Source organism: Chlorocebus sabaeus, chromosome 24, assembly GCF_047675955.1.
Source record: "Chlorocebus sabaeus isolate Y175 chromosome 24, mChlSab1.0.hap1, whole genome shotgun sequence".
In the NCBI taxonomy this organism is placed as follows: Eukaryota; Metazoa; Chordata; class Mammalia; order Primates; family Cercopithecidae; genus Chlorocebus; species Chlorocebus sabaeus.
Genome location: NC_132927.1, coordinates 51,828,271 through 51,854,077, shown reverse-complemented (window position 1 = coordinate 51,854,077; position 25,807 = coordinate 51,828,271). Strand labels below are relative to the sequence as shown.

Here is a 25,807-nt window from a genome sequence, read left to right as displayed (position 1 = left end):
TCTACTGAGTATAGTCATAGTTTATTATATCTGATTACTGTTGATATTCCAGTGAATGAATGTACCATAATTTATTTGTTTATTCAATTGTTGAATAAATTTTGGGTTTTTAGGCACATCTTGGATATGTTCCTAGCACTTCAATCTTATTCTTTATGTATTTTTATATTTTTCCTTTCACAATGGAATACCCAGAAAACTGACTTACATCCAATGAGTAAAGATTTACTGCTCTCAGCATATGCAATCAATCCCGTTTTTTGTCTCAGTTGTTATAAGGTTGAAAGATCTGCATTTCACATCATTAGTATTAGCACTTTCACTTTTCTAGTTTTTACTATTCTAAGAAAAAAGCAATATACAATAAAATGTTAGATAATTACACAAAAAGGCTGCTATATAAAGAGGCAAGCTTCCTGACATTGAATTGTTGACTGGCTGAGAGAACGACCAAATATCCCACTCTTTTCCAATTCTCATTGAAAGGACAGCAAAAAAGTGCAGTAAGGAATTGACTCAGGGTAAAACTGATCATGGAAGTAAGGGGCATCAGCAGACTAGAGATTCTGATGTATTTCTAGAAGACTAAAAAAATGTTGGAAATGTGTATTATTTTATTTTTATATTTTGAGACAAGATCTTGCTCTATTACCCAGGCTGGAGTGCAGTGACATGATCACAACTCAGTTCTGCTCAAGTGTTCCTCCCACCTCAGCCTCCTGAGTAGCTGGAACTGCAGGAGCATGTCACCACACATGGCTAATTTTTTAAAAAAACTTTTTTGTAGAGATGGGGTTTCACCACGTTGCCCAGGCTGGTCTTGAACTCATGGACTCAAGAGATCCACCCATCTTGGCCTCCCAAAGTGCTGGGATTACAGGCATGCACCACTGTGCCTGGCTGAAATGTGCCTTGTTTAGCCAATCAGTAAAAATCCAGTTTAGCACATGAACGGAATTTAATAATATATTAAATTATTATAATTTAATATATTAATATACTATATAATAACTAAATAATATAAATGTATTACATTTAAAAGCAAGTTAGGAAACAATGTATTTAGCATGTTCACATTTTTCTTAAGAAAACACATATGTATTTAATTGGTAGATTATACATCGAAACGGTAACAATGACACAAACAGTATATATGTTTTCTCTAGTAAACAATTTCTGTGGTTTGAATGTGTCCCCTGGAATTCATGTACTGGAAACTTAATTCCCAATCCAACATTATTGGCATGAGTAAATGGGGCCTAATGGGAAGGGTTTAGGTCATGAGGGCTCTGCCCTCACGAATAGATTAACGCTTTCATAAAAAGGGTTTGAAAGAGTAAGTTTGCTCTCTTGTACTCTTGCCCTTTCACCTTCTGCTACATGATGACACAGGAAGAAAGTTCTGGCAAGATGCCAGCACCTTGATCTTGGACTTCCCAGCCTCCAGAACTATATACTAGTAAATTCCTGTTCATTATTAACTAGCCAGTATCAGGTATTCTGTTATAACAGCACAAAATGGACTAAGACACATATAGTGTAATAATAGAAGTGACCATAAATTGTTATACACCTACAGGAGGCAAGATTTTAGAATATCTCCAAGCAATTTTAAGAATGTGGCTGTTAGAGGGGAATGGCAATAGTATGGACAGGTTGCGGTTTATATAGCTCAGTAAAATTGATAGACTTTTGCAAGATTAACCATCTTTTTCTCCATCAGCCTCATGTGTACATATGTCAAATTTTCCAATTCATGTCATAAGAAAGTCTTTAATCAATCTGGTTCCTCAGCAAATAGAACATGATTTGTCTTAACTCCATATGGTTTCCATGTTTGGGCACACACGTTCCTACATCATCCATTCTCCCCTCTGTAGCCTTTCCAACATTCCTTCAATCTAGTCTCCCCCATGGTAGACATAAACTACCTTGGGAATCTTAATGACAACATAAGGGGCTAGTCCCATGTAGCCTTACTGACTGCCACTCAGGAAAGGAAGGATGAGATTTCCCTGTGAGCCGCCATCCTTTTGAACATAGAATTCATGTAAATGAAATATATCTGAGCAATGTATTTCTAAACAGAATCTGGTGGTATTGAAATAGCTGCGGATTGATTTAGGGGGCATTTTGTTTTTATTGCCACCCTGGAGGTAGGCAGGATAAAGCATACAACAGCCTCTCTATGCACACTATTATCCTCAAGGATATATCTGGAAGGATACAAAGGTTATTATTCCTCTCTCATTCTACTGGTTGGGATAGCTTTTTTGGATCCATTTAGATACATGGTAGGACTAAAAAGTTAAGAACTGGCTGGGCATGGTGGCTCATGCCTGTAATCCCAGCACTTTGGGAGGCCAACGCGGGTGGATTGGTTGAGCTCAAGAGTTTGAGACCAGCCTGGGCAACATGGCAAATCCCTCTCTCTCCAAAAAGAAAGAAAAAAGAAAAGAAAAACAAAAGCTAGCTGGGAGTGGTGGTGTGCACCTGTAGTCCTAGCTACTCTGGAGGCTGAAATGGGAGGATCACTTGAGCCTGGGAGGCAGAGGTTGCAGTGTGCTGAAATCCTGCCACTGCACAATAGAGAGAGACTATATAAAAAAACAAAACAAACAAACAAACAAACAAAAAACAGTTAAGGGCTGAGGAAATAGACACACCAGTGGGTTTTCTAATTCTATTATTATATTATTATCTAAAGGTTACTCTTAAAATCCCCCCACATCTCTGATCCGAGACAGACTAAGCCCATGTGCTTCACGTGCCATTGAGATGACAGAGTAGATATGCAGAGAGGAGCAGATTCATAGCAACACTTAATAATGGGAGGGAGAAATGTGAGCAGATCAGGAGACAGCCTGAATAATTTCTGGGTAAGAGAAAATGAAAGAACCATTGTGAGAGAGAAACCATGGTGGAAAGAGCCTTGGCTAAAATTAATAATGTGCAAGTGCCAAGACTGGATTAGAAAGTGGAGCGGAAATGAAGGTGGGCATCAGGGTACTGCCTCAAGTTGCATCATCCAACATGATAACCACTAGCCACATGTGGGTATTGAGCCCTTGAATGTGGCCAATTAGTTCTATTAGAAACAGAACTAATTAATTTAATTTTTATTTATTTATTGAGCCAGAGTCTCGCTCTGTCACCTGGTCTGGAGTACAGTGGTGAGATCTCAATTCACTGCAACCTCCACCTCCTGGGTTCAAGCAATTCTCCTGCCTCTGCCTCCAAAATAGCTGGGATTATAGGTGCCTGCCACCACGCCTGGCCAATTTTCATATATTTAGTAGAGACAGGGTTTCACCACGTTGGCCAGGCTGGTCTTGAACTCCTGACCTCAAGTGACCCGCCAGCCTCAGCCTCCCAAAGTGCTAGGATTACGGGTATAAGCCACCGCGCCTGACCAGAACGAATTAGTTTTAGATGTGCCCTGAAGTATTTAAGAGTGATGTGTCATGTTACCTACAAGTTATATATAGATAGTATATTAGATGATATTATTAAATCATCGTGAAATTCCTCAGGTGTGATAATGACATCGTGGTTGTGTCCTTGTCTTTAGGAGATGTACGCTGAAGTATTTAAGACTGATAGGTCATGTTCTCTACAAGTTATTTTCTAATGGCTTACAAATAAATATGTAAGTGTGTGGGGTGTGTGTGTGTGTGTGTTTACACTTGATCTCAGCCAAAAGGCTGAGAAGCGATGTGTGTGTGTATTTAGAACTGGTGAACTCATTGTAGAATGGAGGCTTACTGTTCTGTTACGGCAACTTTTTGTTTGAGTTGCTTTTACCCAAAAACATTTTTTAAATGGTTGATAAAACACTACATGATCATAGTAGGAAAAGTTTATGTTATTTTGTCACCAAGATGAAACAAAGGCGACTCCAGTAAAAATCTACATAGAAAGTTGTAATTTGAAAAGGAAGCAAACCAAAATGTAATACAATTTTAAGCAATTGGTAGATTGTAACAGCAAAAAAAATCCATTTGACATTTGATCCTGCAACAGTTCCCTTTAGGCGGCTCAGTTTGAATAGCATAGGATTACGTTTGCTTGTCTGCAGGTCGAACCTCACTATTTAGATTATCACTAAAGAATACACAATGAAAATATTATAATTGCTGTCTCCTGTTTTCAATTCTTAGGAACAATCTTTGAATAAAGCATGGAAGATGAAATTATGGTAAAGTAATATAATAAAGTCATGGTAGAATAAAAAATGACATAATGTTATTTATGGTGGTGTTCCTTCTGGTTTTAATTTTATTATTGTCTTTTCTTGTTTGTATGTTTGAAATATTTCACAGTAAAAAAATTTAATTTAATTGTTTAGCTGACCAAAATCAGAAATAGAAATAGGAGATACAGAGAAGGTATTTATAAGTTCCCCAGAAAACAGACTCTGAAACTCTAAGACTTGGGTACAGGGGGGTTATTAGAGAGTATTCTCAGAAACATCACCTGTGAAGGTTGAAGGAACCAAGACCAGGCAAGGGAGGAGTGAGTAGATACAAGACCCCAATCGATGCTGCAAGAAGTTTGGGAGGAGGTAGATGGCCCTTCGAAGTTGCTCCATTAAGGCCAATAGGCTGGCTAGGCCATTATAACACATAACCCATACTGACCAGTCACTGGATATGGGCTGCCCTCTGGGAGGTGGCATAATCTCTCCCATAACCTCCAGGTATCTCCCTTCTGCCAAGAGCAATTCTTGGAGAGGGACTCACCTGAGACCCGTTAGCTGCCAGCACTCCCCAAAGTTGGGGAATCGAGGCCTTGGTCCTGAAAGGGCTCTGGGCAGTGCACCACACCACCATGTCCATTCCAAGGTGGAAGGAAGTCTGTCTTATATATTTTCCTGAACTTACACTGTGTAAGCTAGACGGACTGTAAAAGGTGATGGGCCAAGAAATCGAGATGTAAGTATATTATTTAAAGTTACAAAGATTCCGATAGACTAAATATAAAAATAAAAATTGGGAGAGGGAGCATGAGGTGAAATATAACTGAGTTAAATTCCTCACTATTCAAAGTATAGAGGAGTCTTCAAATAATGTTTAGAGCAGAAAAACTAAGAAAGAGAAGTATAAACATATTTTAGAATTCTGTCTATAACCACAGGAGGACAAAACCTAGATCTGATTTTAAATGTTTACCTCTAATGAGTGAATCTAGGGGTAGGCCAATAGATGTGGAAAACTTATGTTTTCTTTACCCTTTTGTAACTGTTTGAAATTTTATTATCACACACATGAACCATTTTTATAGTAGTTAAGAACAATAGCAACAACAAAAAAATCTGCCCCTTAGGAACTGCTTGGAAAAACTTTCTCCTTTTATCTCCTTCCAACAGATAAACTGATTCAATCTGGCCTCTCCCATCTTATTGCTGATCAGAAAGTGCAGCCAGGAAAGCATAAAATGACCAGGCTTAGATAATACTCCACAGTTTTTTGTTTTTAATTTTATTTATTTATTTATTTATTTATTTGAGACAGAGTCTTGCTCTGTCACTCAGGCTGGAGTGCAGTGGCATGAGCTCAGCTCTCTGCAGCCTCCGCCTCCCAGGTTCAAGCAATTCTCCTGCCTCAGCCTCCTGAGTAGCTAGGATTACAGATGCGTGTCACCACGCCTGGCCAATTTTTGTATTTTTAGTAGAGATAGGGTTTCACCATGTCGGCCAGGCTGGTCTCAAACTCCTGACCTCGAGTGATCTGCCCGCCTCGGGCTCCCAAAGTGCTGGGATTACAGGTGTGAGCCACTGTGCCCAGCCTTATTTATTTTTTAAATTTAAAATTTAAAAACCATTTAAACCTATTTACTTATTTACCATTGTATGCCCTGCAGTTTTGAGTGAACATCCTAAGGCTACCCTTTTGTGAGTTCTCCTTTTGGTTTAGTCCTGGCTTGGTTAGCAGAACCTAAAAGAATAGACACTTCCAAAAACACAGTGGTAGGAGATGAGGTTCCAAAGCCCAGTCCTGCCAGCTCCTATGGTGGGAAGAGCGACTGGAGCCTGGGGCCCGGGACTCCTGGCAACCCCAGGTCTACAACGACTGGGATTCTAAGTAAGCCTCTCCCAGGCTCGGGCGTCATCTGTGGAGTGGAAGTAATAAAAGTAGCCACACACTTTGTTGGGAGAGTTCAATGAGATGATGACTAGAAAGCGCTTAGCCCTGAGCATGTGGTCACCACTCCATAAATGTCTGTTGTGTTGGTGTCACTGCTGCTACCATTTAGTTGTCATGGTGCTCCTGGATTCCTCTGAAAAAGCTCAGGGAGATGCCATCTTCAATCCTCATTAGGCATTTCCTTTGTGAAGAGCTCAGCCCCAAGGGCAAAATAAGGTCCCAGTGCTGCCAGCAGTCCCTACTCTCAAGCTGGAGACAAAGCGAGCAACATCAGAGTCAATTCTCTAACTACCTTAATGACACCGAGAGCTGAGCCCCAAGCCCCTGGAAAGTTCCTGTGATGTGGTTGGAAAACTCCGCATCCCCCACTCAGCATGATGTCTCCACCATTTGCTGGCCTGGATGTTCTGGACCCAGGCAAAGGTCGACCATTTTCTGCTGTGTATGGCGTTCAGGACAGATTGTCCAGACAGAAAGCTCAGCTCACAAAAAGTTTCACAGCAAGACCGCAGCTACGTGAATTCTACATTTTCTGTTGACAGCCCTGAAACCATAAAGTCCAGGTTCCAGTTGACTTAAACAAAAAAGAGAAAAGCACACGGTCATGGTGTTGTGCACATCCAGAAATTCAGACTGCGGGTCACCAGACCCAGGGGCTTCTAGATGTTTAGTCTAAGGCAACACAGAGCCTGGGCCTGCTACTGAGGTTTCTTGCTCTGAATCACGCAGCACAGAGGCAACCAGCAGTGGCTTTGAAAACCCAAGCCACAGTTACACATCTCGTTGATTCTGAGGAAAGGGATGGTCCTCAGGCTCTCTGGGGGGCTCCCAACCTCATCTATAGAGCAGTTCTCTTATATGTACAGTGGGTTGTAGAGCCTGTTTCAGAATTTCTATGTCTACTTATTTTTATCCAAAAGTAATACTAAAGAAATTAAGCTATGATCATATTTAATAGTTAGTATAAGAGCAAACATCCGTTTTGTAAATAAATATATGTATACTGCCTTGTAAACAATTATACATATGCTTTGTTTTTTTTTTTTGAGATGGAGTCTCACTCTGTTGTCCAGACTGGAGTGCAGTGATGCCATCTTGGCTCACTGGGTTCAAGCGATTCTCATGCCTCAACTTCCCAAGTAGCTGGGATTATGGGTGTGCACCATCATGCCCAGCTAATTTCTGTATTTTTAGTAGATATGGGGTTTCACTATGTTGGCCAGGCTGGTCTCGAACTCCTGACCTCAAGTGATCTGCCTGCTTCAGGCTCCCAAAGTGCTGGGATTACAAGTGTGAGCCACCGCAGCCAGCCCTGTATTTATATTATATACAGATATGTACAAATATTTTGGCATGCTAAAAAATTTCACAGGGGGTGGGGTGGGCTAAGGCAGTGTGTCCCAGGCCATGGGTCCCTGTGCAAAATAATTTCTAATGAAATTTATAAATTAATAAAGTTATTTTAATTTAACAGATGGAATGGAAAATCCAGGAGGATTGGAGATGGCAGCTCTGCAGGACAAAGCCCCCACTCCCTCTTATGGTCCCTCTTCTTTCTGGTAAGCTTTCCAGCCAGAAGCTGGAGACATTTCACTCTTCGCTGCTCTTCACTCTTAGCTGCTCCGGTCACTGGTCCAGGACCCCCCGCCCACCATTGTCTTTCTCAGCTCTGCTCTTCTATTCTTTTTTTTTTTTTTTTGAGGCAGAGTCTCGCTCTGTCGCCCAGGTTGGAGTGCAGTGGTGCGATCTCGGCTCACTGCAAACTCTGCCTCCCTGGTTCACACCATTCTCCTGCCTCAGCCTCCTGAGTAGCTGGGACCACAGGCACCCGCTACCACACCCGGCTAATTTTTTGTATTTTTAATAGAGACGGGGTTTCACTGTGTTAGCCAGGATGGTCTTGATCTCCTGACCTCGTGATCCACCTGCCTCGGCCTCCCAAAATGCTCTTCTATTCTTGCTGCTTCCTCTGGGTTGTCCCCTACCCCTCTGGCCTAGCCAACTCCTAGTTGTTCCTTAGGCCTGCATTCAGTTGCCATCCCCACTGGGAAACATTCTCTGATGCACCAGGTTGGAGGTTCTTGGGAGCCCTTCACTGCCTGTGCATTCCCTTAGCGTGGCATTTTCATCTCATTGCCACTCTATTCACAGGTCCATCTCACTCACTAACTGGAGACAAGATCGTCTTAGTCCCTCTGCTCCTTGGTACCCAGCACAACGCCTGCAGGTGAAGTTACCACGGAGGCCTCTTCTCTTCCATTCATGGTGACATGAAGACCACTGATCAAAACCTGTTGCCGAAAAGAAGGAGCATCTTCTTCAGACTCCCATTCCTTCTGGAGCATAGGCCAAATTGTGACTGCCAGGCCAAGAGTCTCTCTTCAAGAAAGAGAAGAAAGTTCCCCTTCAACAACACTCCCCCTACACCCCCTCAGGACTGTGGTTCCTCCAGCACGAAGCCTAACCAAGGACTTCCCCTGGTGGCTCTGTCACAGCACAGGCTGAGTGAGCTCCTTCTGCAGAAACTTGATAACATCAGAATATGGTGAGGTTCCAGGCAGCAGACCGTCCTTCTGCTGTGACTGGAAAAGAGGCCTTCAAAAGAGCTGAAGGCCTCCTCTGGGCAGGGCCCTCCAGAGGCCCAGGGTGGCTGGCTTCTCAGGGTTTCTCATCACTGCAGCTTCCCTGCTTCTGTTCATCTCCCTCCATCTCTGTGCGTGGGCCTTCCCCACATGTCTGAGGATGGACACCCCCCAGCAACTCGAGCCCACGTTGCCTCAGTCCAAGCCATCAGAGGAGTCTGAGAAGCCCCTCAAAGTCAAATTCCAAACTGGGAGAGGGGCTCTCATGAGTCTACTTTGAGTCAAGAGTCTAGTCCTGTGCTCGGTCACTCGCTGGGGGTGAGGAGTTGGTCTTACAAACATGGCTGCCAGCGCCCATTCTTACAGAGGGCGCTGGACAGCTCTCACAGACAGGGACCGGCGGGACTGTGGTTGAGAGCATGCTCTCAAAAGTGTCATCTGCAGGAAGTAAAGAAGGAAGCAGAAAAATAGAAGCTGAATTTCTATTCAGGGCCCGGTGCTCTGGCAAATGTCTTAAAAACAAGGAATTTCACTCCTTGGAGAAGAGAGTTAGGGTTTTGTGTCCACCTCATGCCGGGAACTCTGCAATAGGGCAGAAGGTTGGAGACGTACTTACCTTGAAGGAGCTAACAATCCCTTGGGAATGTCACAAAGGAAACTAAAGCAGCATTAGAGAGCCTGGCCCTTCCTTCGAGCCCACCCACACCCCATCCCTCAAGGCCTAGATCACATTCCTCCTCCTCCTCCTCCTCCATGAAGTCTTTTCTCACCACTCCAGCTTTGGTGTTGAGAGGGACATGATGTGGTGTGGCAGAGAGAACCAGGAACTGAGAATCAGTCACCAGGGACCTGGCTCTGGCTTTGCCACTAACTAGCTATGCGACCCTGAAGATGCCTTTGGTGCAGCCTCAGTGGCCTCATCTGTAGGCTGAGGATGCTTGACCTACTCTAGGGAAGTCTTTACGGAGCCTTAAAACTTTAAAGGTCTACGAAAATGTTATCTCCAACTCCTGAGAACTTCTTCAGAACGAAAAGTTGGGGCAACACGATTCCTTTCCTAATTTCCAATGGTCTTATCATGGCTCAAGGTAAAAATGCAACGTGGCAGATTGGTTAGGAGCATGGGCTCTCAAAGGGTGACTTATCCATGCTCTGCAGTATCTTCTCATTGGCAGAATGTTCTAGAGTGGACTCTCTGGCTGCTTCCTGTGGTATTATAAGCTTTGCAAAAGCAGAGGATGTCCCATCTCCTGTGGTTTTGCACACTTGGAAACTTGCCAGCTCTGGACAACCCAAGTGACATCTATGTTTTTCTACCTACATTTGGGATCTTGACTGGCATTCTGGAACAAGTTCTACTACTCTGGAAAATTTAAGCCTGCAGCTTCTATTGCTGGTACCCAAATGGTTTCCAAACTTGAAATTATGATGTTGACTAAATCCCATCAATAATATCAGGTGACCCTTAGGGTTGTTGTGGGACTGGAAGTCGGCCAATTTCTGTTACCTTCATGTATGAAGATAAATGAGCAGAGGTCCTAAGTGTTTTCAAATAGTTTGATAATTTATAGAAGAAGAAAAGGGAAAGAAGAGGTAGAGGAAGAAGAGGAAGAGGGAGGGGAAAAAGAAAAAGGAGAAGGGGAAAAAAGTGAGGGGAGGAGGTGATGAGGAAGAAAATGGCACTGAAATTTGACACAAAGAAAATAAACTAATTTTGAAACTCGCGGAACTGCGCAGTGACTGTAACACAGTTCTACTACAACCTCATGCAGTTGGGTCTTTGTATAAGGATGATGTTGCTACTTTCTGTGGACAAAATCTCAAGGTGTCAAATGTCAAGTGTCAGCAGTTGGAAGGACCTTGAAACTCAGAAACTCTATGAAAGGATATCCTTTCACATTGAGATTTTAGCTATCTTTTATGTTCATCTATGCATAGACTTCATTTAAAATTCTGTTAAATGAAATCAACAGTTTTATGATACTTCCCTCCTCCGAAAATGATGGGGGGAGCTAGCATCAGACCGGCTGAATTGACTCACAGCTCCACCCCTTGCGAACCATGTGCCTTTAGGCAAATTATTTGATCTTTCAGCGCCTTAATTTTCTCATCTGAAAAATGAAGATATTACCAGTATATACATCACCCAGCTGTTTGGAGGACTCCATGACTTTACGGCTTGGGCGCACTTGGTGAATAGCAGCCTCTGCCATCATTAATATGGCCGTATCCTGTGACTCAGAATGTGACTCAGAGGCAAAGAGGTCTCACATGATGTGACAAGTCTTTGGGGCAAATGTCCAATGATATTGCCAATTTCCTTCCCAAAGCCAAGAATCACTTAGCTCCATGACCGCCATGTTCACAGGCTTCATTTCACTGATGGAAGCTCAGCAAAACCACACATGCCCCGGTGGCCCGTGCTCCAGCTCAGCCTTTTAGCTATGCAGAGATGCACCACTTAATATTCCCCAACACCACCTCTTCTCTGCAGCACGGTAGAGGAAGGGTCCAGCACCTTCCTTCAGCACCACAAAAAAACAGTTGATTTACCTGTGTGAACATCTAAAGGTCGCTTCTCCCATGACACACAATGAGAGGACAACTGAGCTGAGATTCCCAGGGACCCTTTGGGCATCATGGAGATGGGAAGATGGGGTGGTGGAATCTCCCCATCTTTGAAGAAAGGTGACATCAGCATGGCCTGCTACCATCCACTCAGGCCAGGAAAGGTCTCAACTGACCATCCTGGCTAACACAGTGAAACCCCATCTCTACTAAAAATACAAAAAATTGGCCAGGCGTGGTGGCTCAAGCCTGTAATCCCAGCACTTTGGGAGGCCGAGACGGGCGGATCACAAGGTCAGGAGATCGAGACCATCCTGGCTAACATGGTGAAACCCCGTCTCTACTAAAAAATACAAAAAATTAGCCAGGCGTGGTGGCGGGCGCCTGTAGTCCCAGCTACTCGGGAGGTTGAGGCAGGAGAATGGCATGAACCCGGGAGGCGGAGCTTGCAGTGAGCTGAGATCCAGCCACTGCACTCCAGCCTGGGGGACAGAGCGAGACTGTGTCTCAAAAAGAAAAAAAGAAAGAAAAGGTCTCAGCTGTAATGAGACCACCTTGCCCCATCCCCACCCCCAAAATGACCACGTGGACAGGGACTGGCTCCCCTAGTTGTGGAATAACAGGGCACCTATACATCTGCTGATGTAAACCTTTAATGGATAATCATATAAGATATTTCACTATAACCAGGTTTCTTTTAAAGCAAGTAAAATAGTTCCAACTTTCTTTATCACAATAATGTAAAGAGTTGAAACATTCTAATAGTGCAGAACTTATAATGAGAATCAGAGAGATATTTCCAGAAACAATAATCGCAGCTACCATTCACTGAGCACCTACTATGTGCCAGGCCCCATGCCAAGTGCTTTACAATCAGAATCTCATTTGAGGCTCACTCCACTCTGTGAGGTGGGTATTAGGAGGGTCCCATCTTACAGACGAGGAAACTGAAACTCGCCAATATCACACCACGTTAGGAAAGAAAACAAAAGTTAATACTATAAGTGTAGTTGATTTATGATTCAACTATGAAGATTGGGATGGAAGGAAGCCCAGAAAAATGAAAACAGTTCATCTGATGGGACGATAAGATTATCGGGGATGTTTTTCCCCTTGGTAAATATTTCTGTTGTTTTTGTACATTGATGCATTATACTACAGGGTAGAGAAGTTGCTTTCAAGCAGGACTTTGCAGCCCCAGAGTGACATGACCGAAAGTCTGTGAGAAGCGGGGGGTCACAGACTTGTCAGCCTGGTGATAAATGTCCTAGGAGAAGACAAGCACCCTCCCCAATCCCCCTCCCCACTCTCCATCCCCGCCTCCTCCCAGCCCACCTCCCAGCATGCTCCCAGGCTCTGAGTGAATTGCTGGGTGTGCAGGGAGAGTTTAGGGGAAACCCCTTCTCCAGCTCAGATTGACTTTGTAAAACTCACTGCAAATTTGCTCCTTTGGAACCTAGAGTGTTTTTTTTTTCTCCTTCTCTTTTATGAATCAGCACAGAATTGGCCTGTGCGGGGGCCAGAGAAGTTTCTAGAATATAAATCTCACTGAGGCCTGGTGCACCTCAGCCTATAGACGCCTCAGTCCACCCTCAGATTCCCTGCCCCATTAGGGGCACAGGCCGGGCTTACTTCAGCCCAGGCCCCAAGCTGAATCTTACCCTCCCTTTCTCCAGGGGCGTGAGCCCAGAGACAAGACTCCCAGTCACCCATTCCGAAGTCAATCTGTAGGGTCCCTGTAATCAGAATGTGTAAAGAGGGGAGAGGTCCCTGGGAGAAATGGTGGCTCCCCGCCCCTAAACTCAGCTACCCGCAAAGCATGATGAAAGGAGACATGCCCTAGACTCCTCTCCACAAAGAGCCCCAAGTCAGGTGCCCCCACAGGTGCGGTCCCTCTTTCCTCCCTCTCCCCACAGGCTTAGCGACCCTCCCCACCGCCAAGCTGCTGAGAGCAGCAGCCTGATTCACTTGTCCTCCTTCAAGTCCGCCTGATGTCATATGTTGCCCCTCTGAGGGCATTTTCAGATCATCTGGGTCCCATGATCTTATTTCCGAGATGAGTCAATGGAGGCTCAGAGCCGTGAAGTAACTTGCCAAGATCGCCAGCTGGGAGGTGCCAGGCTGGGATTTCTTGCCCTACCACCATGCTGTACCATCTCCTTGTCTTGTTAAATGAAGTTTCTCATACACAGTATATAAGAACTATGGTTTTGTTCATGAACATTACCTTCATCTTTCTTTCTTTCTTTTTATTTTTTTGAGATAATCTCACTCTGTCACCCAGGCTAAAGTGCAGTGGCACGATCACAGCTCATTGCAGCCTCAAGTTCCCAGGCTCAGGGGATCCTCCCGCCTCTGTCTCCAGAGTAGCTGGGACCACAAGTTCGCACCTCCACACCTTGCTATGTTTTATTTTTATTTTTTGATAGAGATGGGGAGGGGGTGAGTCTTGCTGTGTTGCCTGGGTTGGTATCAAACTCCAGGCCTCAAGCAATCCTCCCACCTCAGCGTCCCAAAATGCTGGGATTACAGGTATCAGCCGCTGTGCCTGACCAACTGTCATCTTAATATCAGGCTGTGGAGGGGGATCTGTAGTCAGGGAAAAGGAGTGATAGATGAGCTTGAGGGGTTGGGTCTGAAGAGGTGCTTGGAACTCCAAAAAGAGAGGCCAAGAGTTGACTACAGGCCAAGTCCTAATCTCAGTTATATGCCAAGACTTGCAAATACCAGCTACCCAGAGACAGTGAGGGGGGAAAGGAGGACAAAAAGAGATCAGCTATAAAAAACTAAAACTTGTCCCAAAATAAAGACTTAGAAACAAAAAATAAAAATGAAACACCATTTATCTTGTTATTCCTGGAGCCATCAGATTTTCGATGATCTAATATCACTTTGACTGATTTTTCTCCTCTGTTCAAGCTTCTTTCTCATTGTGTTCATTTTGTAAGCTACTGCAAAAATTTTGGAGAGTGAACAAGCCTTAAATCGTAAATAAGTAAGTGCAATCTATCGCTTTATCTTTATGGTGGTGATTTATGCTGCCTAAGTTCAAAGCCAGGCTCTGTAGGGTACATGTGCTGGAATTCACTGATGGAGGGGTCGTCTGTGTGGGGTCCTCCTTGGTGCCAGGTGCAGAGGTGCAGACAACCTGTGACCACATGCAACGTCTCAGTTCCACTCTTAAAGAACAGAGGCCCCAACCTCAACCTCAGAGGGCTTTCCAGCCCCGTTCCCGGACGAGCTGTCCCATGGTTCTGAAACTGACTGACAGTGGAGGAGGGGAGCACACCACTCTGGTGGAGCCCAAGAGACCACTCGCAGCCACTTCCTCTGCCCCCTCAGCCATTAACCCAGACACCATCCATTGAACAATTATTTAACACCAGCTTGTGCCAGGCTCCACGTCACAGCTGGGAATTCATCAGTGACCAAAACTGATGGAGCCCCTGACCTAGAGCCCACGGTCTAATGGGGGAGAGAGATGAGTAAGCAATTGTAATTCTAGCCAGGCACGATGGTGCACACCTGTAATCCTAGCACTTTGGGAGGCCGAGGTGGGAGGATTGCCTGAACTCAGGAGTTTGAGAACAGCCTGGCAACATGGTGAAACCACGTCTCTGCAAAAAAATACAAAAATTAGCTGGGCATGGTAGTGCGTGCCTGTGGTCCCAGCTACTTGGGAGGCTGAGGTGTGAGGGTCGCTTGAGCCTGGGAGGTTGAGGCTGCAGTGAGCCGTGATTGTGCCACTGCACTCCAGCCTTGGTGACAGAGTGAGACCCTGTCTCTCTCTCTATATATGTGTGTGTGTGTGTATTTCCTATATATATGTGTGTATTTCCATGCAATAAATGCCACAAGAGAGGAAGGGAGGAAGTACAGAGGAGGGGTGTCCAATCCAGACCTGAGGGAGTCAGGATCTCTTCCCAGAGGAACTAAAATTTAAATTAAGACAGCAGAGCTCTATAAGACATAGGCTGGCATGGCAGAGACTAACTCTCATGTTTCCTCTGCCTCTTGGACACAGAACAAGACTACATTTCCTAGCCTTCTTTGCAGTGAGGTGTGACTATGCCACTGAGTTTTAAGTTAATGGAATGTGGACAGATGAGAAGCACCACTTCCAGGCCTGGCCCATATTCTTTGCTCATTCACTAGCTAAATGCAGAAGACTCCAAAGTCCCAGAGGAAAGTAGAACCACAAGACCAAAGGAGCCTGGATCCCTGAATCACCACGTGGAAGACCTGTCCACCAATGGGGAGTTATTGCATGCAAGAGAAATAATGTTTGTTGTAAAGCCATGGAGATTTGGAGTTTATCTGTTACAGCAACTGGTGTTACCCTAACTTATAACCAAGTAGGAGTGGGAGATAAAGTATGCCAGAACAAAAATTAGGAAAAGCAGTGACTTGTGCCTGTATTCCCAGCTACTTGGGAAGCTGAGGTGGGAGGATTACTTGGGCCCAGGAGTGTGTGACCAGCCTGGACAACATAGTGAGACCCTGTCTGGAAAAAAAAAGACTAACTAACCTAACTTCAGTAGGTAGCAGTCAACCAAACGGACAGGAAAGAACGAAGGTTCTGAGGCAAATAACGGGATCAAACTCTGGCTCCATATTGCCTGGCTATATGATCTTGGGCAAGTTATTTAATATCTTTGCATTCTAGTTTCCTCTTTTGTAAAATGAGGAGAATAATATCTTCCTTGAAGGGTTGTAGTGAGTATTAAATATATAGAACCTAGGATGTTCCTAATACAAAAGGCATATCAAATAATACATTCCTTACTCCAAACTGTATGCATTCATAGAATGACATTTAACTAATAATATGCTTTGGTAACTGGTAACAGTAACAACAATAATAATAAACATTTACTAAGAACTATTTATACTCCAGGCACTATTCTAATGATTCACATGTATGAATTAATTCTTTACTCATAGCCCTATGAATTAGGCATTACTTCCCCCCCAATTTTATAGACGAAGAAACTGAGGCACAGAGGTGTTGGTAATGTGTCCAAGGTTATCAGCTGGTACATGGTGGAACTAGAGTTTAAATCTAGGCAGGCATGTTTACAATTCCATGCTGCAGATGAAGAAACAGAGAGGTGGCGTAAATTGTTAAAGCCACACAGTCTCAAGGTGTTCTGGGGTTGAGGGCTCCAGCACCAGCCATGACTTCTTGGGATTCTATAGGGGCAGGGAGCAGACAGCCTCCACTGACTCGGCGAGAAACACCATCCTTTGCATCTTGGCAGGTGTGCTGGTGGCTTTGGCAGTAATGACGCTGACCAAAACCAAAGACATCCTCAGTCAATAGTGAGAAGTCAGCAGGTGAGCGCACCCCGGGTCCCCTCCAGCAATGGCACTTCACCTGTCTCTGGCTGTGAAATGGAGGCTGAGGGGTTTGGGTTTTTAAAAGAATGACTTTTCCATCAGAGCTTTAAAGAGGCTTACACTGGAGTCACCTCATTTAGAAGTTTTCTTTTAAACTTTTTTTTTCCAGTTTTTTTTTTTTTAATTAATTAATTATTTTTTTTTTCTCTGGAGACTGGAGTGTCGTTCTGTCGCCCAGGCTGGAGTGCAGTGGCGCGATCTCGGCTCACTGCAAGCTCCGCCTCCCGTGTTCATGCCATTCTCCTGCCTCAGCCTCCCGAGGAGCTGGGACTACAGGCGCCCGTCACCGCACCCGGCTAATTTTTTGTATTTTTAATAGAGATGGGGGTTTCACCGTGTTAGCCAGGATGGTCTCGATCTCCTGACCTCGTGATCTGCCCGCCTTGGCCTCCCAAAGTGCTGGGATTACAGGCGTAAGCCACCGCGCCCGACCCTTTTTTTAAGTTTAAAAGAATTCTCCATCTCAGAAAAATGAAACAAAACGAAACAGTTCCAAGAAATTGGGCTTCAGAGAGCAAACCTGAAGAACCTGCTCCACAAGAAAGGGGCTGGACTTGGACTTGCCGAGCTTCCAAATGACCACGAGAGGGCAGCAAAGACACTGCCCAGAGAAGGCTGACGCCCCAGGATCTCCCTAGAATCATCCTCCAAGGAAGGTCTTTGTCCCTCACTCTGAGCATCCCCTAGACTTGGAGTCTCAGTTATTTAAAAAAGAATGGGCTTTGGGCTTGTTCTACAGATCATGTAACTAATGCACGGGAACTTTGGAAAATTTGGAAGGTCTGGAAATATGTGAATCAAATTATTATAATCCTGCCATTCAGAGAGAACTACTGTTAATATTTTAATGAATATCCTTCTGGACAGATGTAGAAATGGATGGAAATTTAGATACTGATACACACACATATATTTTTTGATTTCTTGAAACTGACATCAGTCAGCATATACGAATTGGTGGTCTGCCAGCAGGCCGGACGCGGTAGCTCACGCCTGTAATCCCAGCACTTTGGAAGGCCCAGGTGGGCGGATCATGAGGTCAGGAGTTTGAGAGCAGCCTGGCCAAAATGGTGAAACCCTGTCTCTACTAAAGATACAAAAAATTAGCCGGGTGTGGTGGTGCATGCCTGTAATCCCAGCTACTCAGGAGGCTGAGGCAAGAGAATCGCTTGAACGTGGGGGGTGGAGGTTGCAGTGAGCCAAGATTGCGCCATTGCACTCCAGCCTGGATGACAGAGCAAGACCCTGTCTCAAAACAATAACAACAACAACAAACCCAACAGAAAAAAAAAGTATAGCCATATATATCTGCATGCATATATGGCTATATTATTTGCCCAAGTGAGACTTGGAGGACCAGTCCCTACTGCACCCAGCACAGTGGTGAGGGGCCAGCACAGTGAAGGGTAGGCGGGCAAGACCAGCGTCCTCTGGTGCCAGTGGTCATTTTGCTGGCTGTCTCCATAGCCTGGGGCTAGCTTTCTGCAGTCTTGAGGAAGTCGTGGAGCTTTCTAGCTCAAAAATATCTGCTGCATGAGCAGGTGCTCCGAGTTCGTTGAATTTCATCAAAATGAGTCATACCAAAGGTGTGAAAGAGTGGCAGGGTTTAAGGAGTTACCACTTCCTGGTTCCACATGGGTACATCATCCTTTAACCCCAGACAGAGGCACTACTCATTGGGAATTCAGGCTGCAGCAATGGGCATGGCGTTTTCTCTCCAAATGCAAAGACTTCAAACCATTTCTTTGTCTTTGGATGTGGCCACCTATTCCCAGAGAAAAACAACAGCGTTCTTACTCTGCAACCCCTTTACTCGTTGTTAAATGAGCTTCAAACCTAAAAAACAAAAACAAGAAAAAACAAAAACAAAGAAAACCCCACTGAAAGTGCAGCAATGCCTGAATTGAGTTTTAAATGAGACACAGGTGTTGACTAGGTGAAGGGATGGGGACATCTCATTACCCAGAATTATAAGCAACTCTTGTTTCTCCACACAAATAGATGGGCCATCGCTGATTTCCTAAGGGAATTCTTTGTCCTTGCTTTGGAGTGAGATAAATCCGGCTTTGAATATCAACTCCACTACATCCTTATTTTGTCCTTGGGCAAGTCACGTAACCCTGGGCATTCCAAGGTAGAGCCAAGATTAAAATGTTGGAACCATTTAGAAGGAAGTATCAGCTGTTCAATCTGGCTGGAGCAGAGAATGAGAGGAGCCAGAGCAAGATGGGGCAGGGATGCCACACCAGGGAAGCCCACCAGGAGCTGCCACGGGATTTTAAGCAAGGGTTAAATCATATGATGACAGATGATATTTTTCCAGTCTCACAAGACTTATGGCAAAAACCAACCACATGTATTGGAGTTTTATGTATTTTACACATATGAAACCACACATATAGTCCATTGGCAGCATTCTCTCCTATTCGGGTGACCATTGCTGGCTCCCATAGGCAGTTTGGCAGGCTTCCTACCCACACCTACTCTCCATCCCAGGTGCGCCCATGAGATAATTCCAGTGAGGGTTGTCTCCACCCTCTTAAATGTGTTGTGGTCACATTCACAGCTCAGATGGTCTTTTCTTTCTTTTTTTCTTTCTTTCTTTCTTTCTTTCTCTTTCTTTCTTTCCTTCTTTTCTTTCTTTTTCTGTTTTTTCCTTTCTCTCTCTCCCCTCCATTCCTTCCTTTCTTTCTTTTTCTTTCTTTCTTTCCTTTCTTTCTCTTTCTCTCTTTCTCTTTCTTTCCTCTTTTCCTTTCTTTTTCTTTTCTTTCCTCTCTCCCCCCTCCATTTCCTTCCTTCCTCTTTCTTTCTTTTTCTTTCTCTCTTTCTTTTCCTTTCTCTCTCCCCTGCCTTCCTTTCTTTCTTTCCTTCTTTCTTTCTCTTTTTCTCTCTCTTTCTCTCTGTCTTTCTCTCCTTTCTCTCTCTCTTTCTTTCTTTTCCTTTCTCTCTCTCCCCTCCATTCCTTTGTTTTTCTCTTTCTTTCTTTCTCTCTCTCTTTCTTTCCTCTTTCTTTTTCTTTCCTTTCCCCTCTCTCTCTCCCCTCCATTCCTTCCTTCTGTCCTTTTCTTTCTTTCTTTCCTCCTTTCTTTCCTTTCTTTCTCTCTTCTTTCTTTCTTTTCTTTCTTTCTTTTTCTTTCTTTCTTTCTTTCTTTCTTTCTTTCTTTCTTTCTTTCTTTCTCTCTCTCTTTCTCCCCTCCCTTCTCTCCCTTCCTTCCTTCTTTTCTTTCTTTCCTCCTTTATTTCCTTTCTCTCTTTCTTTCTTTCTTTCTTTCTCTTTCTTTCTCCTCCCTCCCTCCCCCCCTCCCTCCCTCTCTCTCTCTCGTTCTTTCTTTCTTTCCTCTAGATGGAGTTTCACTCTTGTTGCCCAGGTTGGAGTGTAATGGTGCCATCTTGGCTCACTGCAACCTCTGCCTCCTGGGTTCAAGCAATTCTCCTGCCTCAGCCTCCCACGTAGCAGAGATAACAGGTGTGTGGCACCACGCCCGGCTAATTTTATATTTTTTGTAGAGACAGGGTTTCACCATGTTCACCATGTTGGCCAGGCTAGTCTCAAACTCCTGACCTCAGGTGATCCACCTGCCTCGGCCTCCTAAAGTGCTGGGATTACAGGTGTGAGCCACCGCGCCTGGCCTCAGATGGTGTTTCTTAACCTCTATCTGTCAATCATGCTCAAGCCTAGCCAAGTTGGGGTGAGTGGGTAGGAAAGGAAAGAGGTCTTTTTAGCAGAGGGGGACATCTGGGTGCTCAGCAGAGAGGTAATATTCAGAGGTGAGGTCTCCTTGAGACTTGGCACTCCCAGGCACTCACGCTGACCCATCAGAATTCATCATGAAGTTGGAGCATGATATGGTTTGGCTTTGTGTCCCAACCAAATCTCCTCTCGAAATGTGATCCCTACATGTCAAGGGAAAGAGATGATTGGATCACGGGGTCGGTTTCCCCCATGCTGTTCTTGTGATAGTGAGTGAGTTCTCACGAGATTTGATGGTTTTATAAGGGTTTGGAAGTTCCTCCTTCATGCTTCTCTCTCCTGCTGCCTTGTGAAGAAGGTGTGTGGCTTCCCCTTCGCCTTCTGCCATGATTGTAAGTTTCCTGAGGCCTCCCAAGCCATGTGGAACTGTGGGTCAGTTAAACCTCTTTCTTTATAAATTACCCAGTCTCAGACAGTATCTTTACAGCAGTGTGAGAATGAACTAATATAGAGCTTCTTTCTCAGACCTCTATTGTGGCAAGTTTTGTTTTTTATATATATATATTTTATGTATATATATATATTTTTTTTTTTTTTAACTTTGAGACAGGGTCTCACTCTTGTCACCCAGACTAGAGTGCAGTGGTGTGATCACAGCTCACTGCAGCCTCAACCTCCTTGGCTCAAGTGATCCTCCCACCTCAGCTTCCCAAGTAACTGGAACCACAGGCATGCGCCACTGTGCCTGGTTAATGTTTTTTTTTTAAATTTTCGTAGAGACAGCATCTCACTATGTTGCCCGGAGTGCAGTGGTACAATCATGGCTCACCCAGGCTCAAGCCTCCTGAGTAGCTGGGACTACAGGCATGCACCAGCACACCTCGCTAATTTTTTGATTTTTTTTTACAGATAGGGGTCTCACTATGTTGCCCAGGCTGGTCTCAAATTCCTGGTCTCAAGTGATCCTCCTTCCTTAGCTGCCCAAAGCACTGGGGTTAAAGACATGAGCCACTGCACCTGGGCCTGTAACAGTTATTTCCTTCTGCCTCCCACACTGCAACTGGGAGGCAGTGCAGCAGGGAGGGCATGAATCCAGGCCTGTGGGTCACGTAGATCTTGGTATAAATTTTGCCCCATCCCTGATAGGTTTAGGACCACAGGCAAGCAGTATAAACTCTTTGGGCCTCCGTTTCCTTGCCTGTCAAGTGAAAAATCACATTATTTACTAATTCTTTTTCTTCTTTTCCCCTGAGATGGTGTCTCACTCTGTCGCCCAGGCTGGAATACAGTGTTATGATCTTGGCTCACTGCAACCTCTGCCTCCTGGGTTCAAGCAATTCTCCTATCTCAGCCTCCTGAGTAGCTAGGACTACTGGCATGCGCCACCATGCCCGGCTAATTTTTGTGTTTGTAGTAGAGACGGGGTTTCACCATGTTGGCCAGTCTGGTCTTGAACTCCTGACCTTGTGATCTACCTGCCTTGGCCTCCCAAAGTGCTGGAATTACAAGCGTGAGCCACCGCACCTGGCCATTATTTACTACTTCTTAACTTATTGAGAGAATTGAATGAGATGAGCAAGCATTCAATACATCTAAAGTAGAATTGTTACTAAAATCAATTGTTTCATGCTCATATCTCTTCCACTGTACTGAAAGCTCCTGGGAGGGCAAGAATGGTATCATATTCATCTCCCTGTGATAAGCAGTGTGGACTCACTCATTAGGCCCCGTAGGCAGAGTGGTTAGGGTCCAAAATACTTTTAGAAGCCCATAAAAATGTTTTAATTTCTTTTAAAACAAGGGAAAAAATGAAGACAACCTAGCCTGATTAGATTTGTCTTTATAGCAATGCAGTTGTAAAAATATCATTATTGGCTGGGTGCAGTGGCTCACGCCTGTAATCCCGGCACATTGGAAGATGGAGGCGGGCGGATTATCTGAGGTGGGGAGTTCGAGATCAGCCTGGCTAACATGGAGATACCCCATCTCTACTAAATATACAAAATTAGCTGGGTGTGGTGGTGCTCGCCTGTAATCCCAGCTACTCCGGAGGCTGAGGCAGGAGAATCGCTTGAACCTGGGAGGCAGAGGTTGCAGTGAGCCAGGATCGTACCACTGCACTCCAACCTGGCTGACAGTGAGACTCCGTCTCAAAAAATAAAAATAAAATAGAATTGAAGTTAAAATATCATTATTCTTATTATTATTTTAATGGAGGATGTCAGGCCTCTGAGCCCAAGCCTGCACATATACATCCCGATGGCCTGAAGTAACTGAAGAATCACAAAAGAAGTGAAATGGCCTGTTCCTACCTTACCTGATGATACTACCTTGTGAAATTCCTTCTCCTCGCTCATCCTGGCTCAAAAGCTCCCCCACTGAGCACCTTGTGTCCCCCGCCCCTGCCCGCCAGAGAACAACCCTCTTTGACTGTAATTTTCCACTACCTACCCAAATCCTGTAAAACTGCCCCACCCCTATCTCCCTGTGCTGATTCTCTTTTCGGACTCAGCTCGCCTGCACCCAGGTGATTAAAAAGCTTTATTGTGGGGGCGCCGGCCTCTGCCCAGCTGGGAGGGGCTCTCTCCGGAGGCTCAGCCCCGTCTGCTCCCCATGGGCAACTGCCAGGCAGGGCACAACCTGCACCTGTGTCTGGCCCACCACCTACCTCTGGTCTGTGCCACTTTGATCCTGCTGCTCCTTGGCCTCTCTGGCCTGGGCCTTGGCAGCTTCCTCCTCACCCACAGGACTGGCCTGAACAGCCCTGACCTCCCCCAGGACTGGGTCTCTTTTTTGAGATCTTTTGGCCAGCTGACCCTGTGTCCCAGGAATGGGACAGTCACAGGGAAGTGGCGAGGGTCTCACGTCATGAGCTTACTGACCACCTTGAACTTTGGAGACAGTCCAGACAGTAACAAGACCCAGACATTCCAGGCCACAGTCCTGGGTAGTCAGATGGGACTGAAAAGATCTTCTGCAGGACAACTGGTCCTTATCACAGCCAGGGTGACCACAGAAAGGACTGCAGGAACCTGCCCGTATTTTAGTGCTGTTCCAGGAATCCTACCCTCCAGCCAGCCACCCGTATCCTGCTCAGAGGAAGGCGCTGGAAATGCTACCCTGAGCCTTAGAATGGGTGAGGAGTGCGTTAGTGTCTAGAGCCATGAAGGCCTTGTGCTGACCAAGCTGCTCACCTCGGAGGAGAGGAGTTGGCTTTGTGTGGCCCCAGGCTGCTGGTCTTGGGCTCCTTCCTGCCTCTCTTTTGTGGCCTTCTCTGTTGTGTCACTGCTACGTGCTTCCACCCGCGCCGGGAGTCCCACTGGTCTAGAACCGGGCTCTGAGGGCACCAGCCTAGTTCCCGACTTGTTTCTCAGGTGTGAATCAACTTCTTGGGCCTTTGCTCTGAGTTGGAAAAGGTCTTAGAAAAAGTGAAGAGCTGGAATGTGAGGGAAAATAAAAAGCTTTTTTGCCCCCGCCCCACCAAAAAAAAGCTTTATTGCTCACACAAAGCCTGTTTGGTGGTCTCTTCACACAGATGCGCGTGAAGGAGGAAGCAACCCACAAAGGCTGAGTGCCTAGGGCTCCTGGGGCTCCTGCAAACCATGAGGCCTTGAGTACAAGGGCCTGGAGTGACACAATCCAGGTTGGAATTCCAGCTCCGCCACTGAGATCCGAGTGTGACCTGGAGCATTTTCTCTTTCTCTTTTCTTTTTTTTAAAAAAAATGGAGACAGGGTCTCGCTATGTTGCCCAGGCTGTTCTCAAACTCTTGGGCTCAAGCAAGCCACCTGCCTCGGCCTCTCGAAGTGCTAGAGTTGTAGGCGTGACTACCGCACCTGGCTGATTTTCCTGTTTTTTCATCTGAAGACAGGGTTGTTGATAAATCTTGCTTTCCAGGCCACGGGGTGCTACCCGCTTTTGTCTCCTTTGGTGTGTATTTATGCGTTCAACGTCTGTCTTTCCCCACTAAGCTGTAAGCTCTATGAGGGCAGCGAGCCTGTCTTCCTTATTTCCTACCTGTGACATTTACAGCCCTCTTACTGCATGCTATGCATTGTTCTAACTGCTTCAAATGCATGACATCAGCCATGAAGTGTTTTATCCCATTTAACAAATGAAGAAACTAAGGCTACGTGGTCCAGTGGCTTGCCCAAAATCGTACCGTAGGAAACGGTAGGGAGATGAGGGTTTGAACCCTAGGACTCACACTCAACCACAGCCTCTGGCTAGGATGCTCAGCCCAGAGCCTGGCAGACCGAAACGGGAAAGAAGCAGGTCCTGGAGGGGGCGAGTGGCTCAGAGGATGCGGAGTCTGAGACACTGAAATGAAGATTTGTTCCTGGTGGGTGGCTGTGCAACGGAGGAGGCAGCGAGTCAGGAGGAAGAGGTGCTCCTAGCAGACAGGTGTTTTCCATTCATGAAGGAGGAAAAGCTCAGGTCAAGAGAATGATCTGACCACATCAAGCACCATAGGGATTCTCCCCTCATGAGTCACCCCAGGAAGCTGACCAGGTTTGTTCTTTCTGGGGTAGGGGAACTAACAAGCCCAAAGGGGACCGCTGGCGCTCCAGGGCTTTGCAGCCTCCACCAGAACAGGCCAGGCGCTCCTCCGCTGGCTCCTCTCCATGTGCCCACTTCATGCTACTCACACATCGAGATATTGGTTGGTTGTTTTTCCACTTGAACTTTATTTTTTGTAATGGTTATCTTTTCTGGCTACAAAATCACCCACATAGCTTCATCTTAGAAAAAGCGGGGCCGGGCGCGGTGGCTCAAGCCTGTAATCCCAGCACTTTGGAGGCCAAGACGGGCAGATTACGAGGTCAGGAGATCGAGACCATCCTGGCTAACACGGTGAAACCCCGTCTCTACTAAAAAAATACAAAAAACTAGCTGGGCTTGGTGGCGAGCGCCTGTAGTCCCAGCTACTTGGGAGGCTGAGGCAGGAGAATGGCATAAACCAGGGAGGCGGAGCTTGCAGTGAGCTGAGATCCGGCCACTGCACTCCAGCCTGGGCGACAGAGCAAGACTCCATCTCAAAAAGAAAAAGCAGAAAATACAAATAAACATGCACACAAAATAAACAAGTGAAAGTCCCTCATAATCTCACCCTACAGGAATAACCTGGTTTAATATTTTGGTATGTTTATTTCCAGTCTTTTTGAGAATTCCTAAGAGTCAGGAATTCAGGAGTGACTTACCTGGATGGTTCCAGCTCACAGTCTCTCAGGAAGCTGTAGTCAATCAATTGACAGGGGCTGTGGACTCTGAAGACTTGACTGAGGCTGGAGAGTCTGCATTCAAGGTCACTTACATGACTGTTGGCAGGGAGTTTCAGTTCTTCACCACACAAACTTCTCTGTAGGACGGCTCGAGACATGGCTCTCCACAAACTGAGTGACCCAAGATGAGAGTGACAGC

At 45.5% G+C, this 25,807-nt stretch overlaps 1 pseudogene; it reads left to right on the top strand.

Moving 5' to 3' along the window:
- Nucleotides 1-22,988: 22,988 nt before the first annotated feature.
- On the top strand, nucleotides 22,989-23,854 carry LOC103229357 (insulin-like growth factor-binding protein 3 receptor pseudogene; annotated as a pseudogene).
- Nucleotides 23,855-25,807: the final 1,953 nt, after the last annotated feature.